A 6,570-nucleotide genomic window follows, 5' to 3' on the forward strand; every position below is an offset into this window, starting at 1 on the left:
AGACAGGGTTTCACCATGTTGGTCAGGCTGGTCTCAAACTCAAGTGATCCATTAGCTTTGACCTCCCAAAGCACTGGGACTACTGGCGTAGGCCACCTTGCTTGGCTGATTCTAACTATGCTTTTTCAGAACTAGAGAAATAACCACAGGATGGATTTGCAGACCTTCTGTGAGATGGACCCGAGCTCAAACTCCATTGATCATCTGACTCAATAAATTCCTACTGTGACTAGTAGGCCACAGTGATGTTTTGGGTCTCCAGGAATTAATGTCAGTTTAGAGCCAGTGCCCAGGAGCCCCTAAAAACTCTGATTATTTCCTTTTCCTCAATGAAATCCTGATAACTGTATGTCTCTTTGGGGAAGAGTGGGAGAAAGATTAGCTGTACAAATTTTTGGCAATGTACCCCGGCTTTTCCTCAAGGGGAATTGGCTACCCTTTCACCCAAGGTGTTCTGAGTCTGTAAACTGGCTAAAGTAGAAAAACAGATTAAGGGGCATATGTCTCTGTTTTTCTGATTCGGATTAGACTTTTGTTTACTTGACTTAGAACTTTTCTGCTTATACAGATCAAATGTATATTTCATGGTTTCTCATTCATTTCACTTCTAGGAACGTCGTGATCAACTAGCTAATGACACAGGCCTGCACAAATCATACCATTCTGCTTGCTGTTTTTGTTTTGTTATCCACCATAGTAATAATGCCCACCATGCTTTTGATATCTGAGTGCTTTCACTTGGCTCCTGCCACTCTAGCATCTAATTAGTCTCATTGTATTTATGTTTCTCAGTGTCGCATATGCCGTTTCCACTGTAAGTTTTGGCTTACTGAGAAGAGCAATCTTGAGCCCTTGAACCCAATGTTGAAGCTCTCCTCACAGATTTATTTCTCACAGTAATGGTGTAAGATATGTCTTCTGGGTCCTCCCAGCATGGGTGGGCAGATCTTCAATGACAAATCCACTCTAACATTCTAATCTCCTTAATCTCCTTAAGTGTTTGTATTTATTCCTCTACATTCAACAAAGGTAGGTTGGGCATTTCCAATTTCCTTACTATGGGCCACATTTTGGTCCGTTTCAGCCCACCAACCAAATGTACTGCTAGAGTTCATTCTAGCTCCCTGAGCTCAAGTTTAAATGCAAAATCTCTGCTTAGTGAACCGATATCAATATATTTAGCCTGATCCATATTTATGTTCCTTCTGTGGTTATTCCACACCTTTAGAATCCATTCCCTCACATGTTTCCTAGATTGTAATATGCATAAATTAGAAAACTCAGGTAGTTCTTTTGGAGTGTAATATACCTTCTAATGGGTCACATTTTGTACCTTTCATTAGGGACCTGCTGGAACTCAAGTCTATTTATAGGTCTAGAAACAAATAGGTGGGTCTTTGGTGGAGGTGGATCCCTAGGAGAATCAGCATTGTCTTGTAGGGCAACTGCTTCAGGGGAGGCCATTACAGTTTTCTCAGTCAATGCAAGGTTAATACTCAGCTAGGCATAGAAAGGCTGATAATAAAAGGTGTGGGAAGGTTGCTACTGCTGGGAGTGAGGAGATCTCTTTCACTGTCAAAGAAGACTCATCAGAATTTAGAAGCTTATTGTCTCCAGCATCATTAGGGTCTTCCCACATGTCCCCATCCCAACTTACAATATCTCATTCTTTCCATTCAACCTTCATTTTAACAGTAGACACTCTGCGAGGCTGATAGTTCATCTTGAATGGTAATTTAGCCAGTCATAGGAGAGGACCCATGTTTGATTTTCAGCAAGCTCAGCCCTGTAGCTGAAGGAGATAAGGGTTTTGTTCGAGCAAACATAGGAGATTTCTGGTCATTTTAAAAGCTCTTCACTGAGGAATTTGAATCCCTGAGCGCATCCTCTTTTTTTCCTTTTTGTTTTTTTGGTCCAGCAACATTAGGAGCAACCAGCTAGTCTTATTCTATTAGTTAGTTTTAAAAAATGTTCTAAAGTAGACAGCCAGCTTCTTTCTTTCTTTTTCTTTCTTTCTTTTTTTCGATAGGATCTTGCTTTGTTGCATGGGCTGGAGTGCAGTGCCATGCTCACCTCCTGGCTAATTTTAATTTTTTATAGATACAAGGTCTTCCTGTGTTGCTCAGGCTGATCCTGAACTCCTGGGCTCAAGCAATTCTCCTGCGTCAGCCTTCCAAGTACTGCGATTATAGATATGAGCCACCACACCTGGCCAGCTCTTTGCTTCTTATAAGTGGTAGTACCAAATTCAGATATTTTATGTATCTCTATTGCCATGTTATGCCATGATTGATCATTGCTCTCTTTATTACTGGACTTTAATTAGATTAGAAAGCCAATTCCAGAAATTCTAGAAAACCAATTCATAATATTCATGCTTAAAATTTGGTTCCCCTCTAGAACCACTGCTGGCACCAAAACCTTTATTAGTCAGGGTTTTATACAGAAATACAAGGAATAGAATATCTATAGTCTATAGTCTAGTTAGAGTAGAAATAGCTAAATATAATTTGGCCTGATAACTCAATAGACTTAAAAGGCTGGTTGTGCTCACAACTTCTTTTAAAACCAGGTATTTTGCACTGCATGTATTGTAATATTTATTACCACTGAATAATTTTCAATGCTGGCCTTACAGAGGCTATTTTTCCTAGGTATTATATTTGTAATTAAGAGATATTCAGCAGTAGGCAAACTCTAATTACACAATATTCAGTAAAAGTAAAATTTAATAAGTAAAAGTAATAAGTATATGATGGGAATTTGATTTTGGCTGTAGAGGACTATTTTTTCACTTTTTAAATAAAAATTTTAAGGAGGTCCCACTTAGGGGAGAATAGTGTAGATTTGATTTTACTTATTTCACCCTCTCAGTGCAACTAAAAACTCTGGACATTAAATAAAGACCAAATAAGGATGAGGTGGGAAGATCACTTGAGCCTGGGGGACAGAGGTTGCCGTGAGCCGAGAATGCACCACTGCACTCCAGCCAGCCATCACAGTCAGATCCTGTTTAACAACAACAACAAAAAACCCAAAACCAAAAACCAAACAAACAAAAGCAACAACAAAAAACAAATAAGAAGACTCTGAAAGGTGTGAAAGGAAGATTGAAGACGACGAACTGGCCAGGGAATCTGGAACACAGTGGTGATAACGGCCAATGAGAAAAAACACATTCCCTAAAGGGGAAAAAAACCATTCAAATGACAGCAGATTTCTCATCAGAAACCATAGATGCTAGAAGAAAGTTTAGGCATTACAACATTTTAAAGTGTTTAAAGAAAAGAATTAACCCAAAGTTTCCTATTGGGTGAAAATATTATTCATGAATGAAGAAAAAATTAAAATATTCTGAGATGAATGAAAACTAAGAGAATTTGTCAACAGCTACCCACCCTAAAAAATGGCTAAAGGAAGTTGTCTAAACAGAAAGTAAATTCTGAAAAAAGAAATCTTGGAACATTAGAAATGAAGAGAATAGTTGTCTTCCCAGGACTGTCCATCTTTTCCTGCCGTTCACTGGCCTTAGGAGGAGGGTCGGATGGAGTTCATGCCGCTCTCTGGAAATACCTGCTCAGAGACTAGTGAGGACTAGTGGTCGCGGACGTCCTTCCGGTCCTAAATCTTAAGGGGCAAAGGACATACTCTGGGACTGTTAACTAGGCTGAGGGCCTGGAGGTGGGAAGAGGATGTGTGGGTGGGGTCAGGGGTGAGAGGTCAGAGGGCCGCGAAGGGGCAGAGCGAACCGGAGGCGGATGGCGGCTAGGGCGGCTCATTATTTTCTGCGGCAGAGGTGCTGAAGCGGGGACGCGGGTGGAACGCGTCCTGCTGTGGAAGGAGAGCGGCAGCCGCTCACAACATGCACAGCCTGGCGACGGCTGCGTCTGTGCCTACTGCACTGGCACAAGTGGACAGAGAAAAGATCTATCAGTGGATCAATGAGCTGTCCAGTCCTGAGACAAGGGAAAATGCTTTGCTGGAGCTAAGAAGCTAGAATCTGTTCTTGACCTTGCACCCATGCAGTGGCATTCATTTGGTACTATTGCAGCACTTTTACAGGAAATTGTAAATATCCATCTCTCAACCCACCAACCTTGACAGCACACCAGTCTAACAGAGTTAGCAATGCTCTGGCATTACTGCAATGTGTAGCATCACATCCAGAAACCAGGTCAGCATTTCTTGCAGCACACATCCCACTTTTTTTGTACCCCTTTTTGCAAACTGTCAGCAAAACTTGTCCCTTTTAGTATCTTCGGCTCACCAGCCTTGGAGTTATTGGGGCCCTGGTGAAAACAGATGAACAAGAAGTAATCAACTTTTTATTGACAACAGAAATTATCCCTTTATGTTTGCGAATTATGGAATCTGGAAGTGAACTTTCTTTCTTTCTTTTTTTTTTTTTTTGAGACGGAGTCTCGCTCTGTCGCCCAGGCTGGAGTGCAGTGGCCGGATCTCAGCTCACTGCAAGCTCCGCCTCCCGGGTTTACGCCATTCTCTCGCCTCAGCCTCCCCGAGTAGCTGGGACTACAGGCGCCTGCCACCTCGCCCGGCTAATTTTTGGTATTTTTTTTTTAGTAGAGACGGGGTTTCACCGTGTTAGCCAGGATGGTCTTGATCTCCTGACCTCGTGATCCGCCCGTCTCGGCCTCCCAAAGTGCTGGGATTACAGGCTTGAGCCACCGCGCCCATCCTGGAAGTGAACTTTCTAAAACAGTTGCCACATTCATCCTCCAGAAGATCTTGTTAGATGATACTGTTTGGCTTATATATGTCAGACGTATGAGCGTTTCTCCCATGTTGCCATGATCTTGGGTAAGATGGTCCTGCAGCTATCCAAAGAGCCTTCTGCCCGTCTGCTGAAGCATGTAGTGAGATGTTACCTTCGACTTTCAGATAACCCCAGGGCACGTGAAGCACTCAGGCAGTGCCTCCCTGACCAGCTGAAAGACACAACCTTCGCCCAGGTGCTAAAAGATGACACCACCACAAAACGCTGGCTTGCACAACTGGTGAGGAACCTGCAAGAGGGCCAGGTCACCGATCCCAGGGGTATCCTCCTGCCCCTCAGTGATCCTTCCCTGTTCCCTCCCACTACTCCCCCAAACTGGGGAAAGGAGGGGGGAACCTACCAGAAAAACAGCTCAGATTTTATCACCAACTGGCAATAGACAACCTCAATGCTGAACCGCACTGGAGAAAAGGGGCAAGGTACCCCTGCTGAGGTGCATGGGCTGCCATCTCAGGCTGTCTTGAGGACCTGGGCTCCCTCTGCTACTTCCAGGAAATGGGCTCCTGACACAGCAGTTTGCCACCACAGCCCCAGGAGGGTGTCAACACCAGCTAATGCTGTATTTGCAGCATGTCCAAAATGACCCTTCTTCTCTACCTCTACGTAACCACTGGCAGGGAGGGGAGACAGTGGTGATAGCAACAGCACTCTAGGCATGGTGAACGCCAGGGACCAAGCCATGTGGCTTTTCTTTTTTTTTTGAGACGGAGTCTTGCTCTGTCCCCCGGGCTGGAGTGCAGTGGCTGGATCTCAGCTCACTGCAAGCTCCGCCTCCCAGGTTTACGCCATTCTCCTACCTCAGCATCCTGTGTAGCTGGGACTACAGGCGCCCGCCACCTCGCCCAGCTAGTTTTTTGTATTTTTTAGTAGAGACGGAGTTTCACCATGTTAGCCAGGATGGTCTCGATCTCCTGACCTCGTGATCCGCCCGTCTGGGCCTCCCAAAGTGCTGGGATTACAGGCTTGAGCCACCGCGCCCGGCCCATGTGGCATTTTTTTATTTTACCTTCCTGGAAGACTCAAGATGTGTCTCTTCATTCTTTCTCGGTGTTTGTTTACTTTGGTTTTTTTGTTTTTAATCTCAGAGAGAGGTGTGTTGAGTGGGTACAAGCTGTAATATTCAGCAAAACTTTGTCAATTGGCACTGTTTACAAGTCTGTTAGCTGCAAAAGCTCAATAAAAAGTTGGTCTGGGCATTACATGCCCTCTGGCAGGCCAATAGCTCCATCAAGCTGTTGGGAGAAATGGGAGGGCAGGGGAAAGATGTAAAACCAAAGGACAGCAGGAACCTACCACCTATTTTCCTTCTCCCATTCTACTCCCAGTCTGGAATGCCACAAGGACCTTAACCTAGTTTCTGGCTTTAGCTGCTAGTTTTCCCAAATCTCAGTGCTTTCCCTTTTTAAACTTCCCTTCTATTAAAATTAAAACAGATGTCTTAATTCATCAGGCTGTCTTGGAAGGGTATTGTATTGAGGGACAAGGGGCGGTGGTGGACCTCACCTTCAATCCAAGTTTTCAAAGATACTTTCTCAATAACTCTAAATGGGAGGTGCTTGGGATTAAGGTGACAGTCCACTTGATCCTATTCTTTGTTTTAGTGTGAATTTCAGCAGTTCCATCTGTCTTCATGATTGTACTTGAGCAGTATTAGCTGTATGAGTTAATTTTATTCAAATTGAAGATGGTTGAAGATGGAGGGCTGGATTCTGCTCACTCAGTCTTTTTTTTGTAACACATTCTCTTTTGGTCTATGGGAATTACAGGGTTGCCGC

General features: G+C 43.9%; 1 pseudogene; it reads left to right on the top strand.

The window, feature by feature from the left end:
* The first annotated feature begins 3,760 nt into the window (after window positions 1-3,760).
* LOC117084921 lies at window positions 3,761-5,174 on the top strand (annotated as a pseudogene).
* Window positions 5,175-6,570: the final 1,396 nt, after the last annotated feature.

This window comes from Trachypithecus francoisi, unplaced genomic scaffold, assembly GCF_009764315.1.
Source record: "Trachypithecus francoisi isolate TF-2019V2 unplaced genomic scaffold, Tfra_2.0 Lachesis_group1, whole genome shotgun sequence".
Lineage (NCBI taxonomy): Eukaryota > Metazoa > Chordata > Mammalia > Primates > Cercopithecidae > Trachypithecus > Trachypithecus francoisi.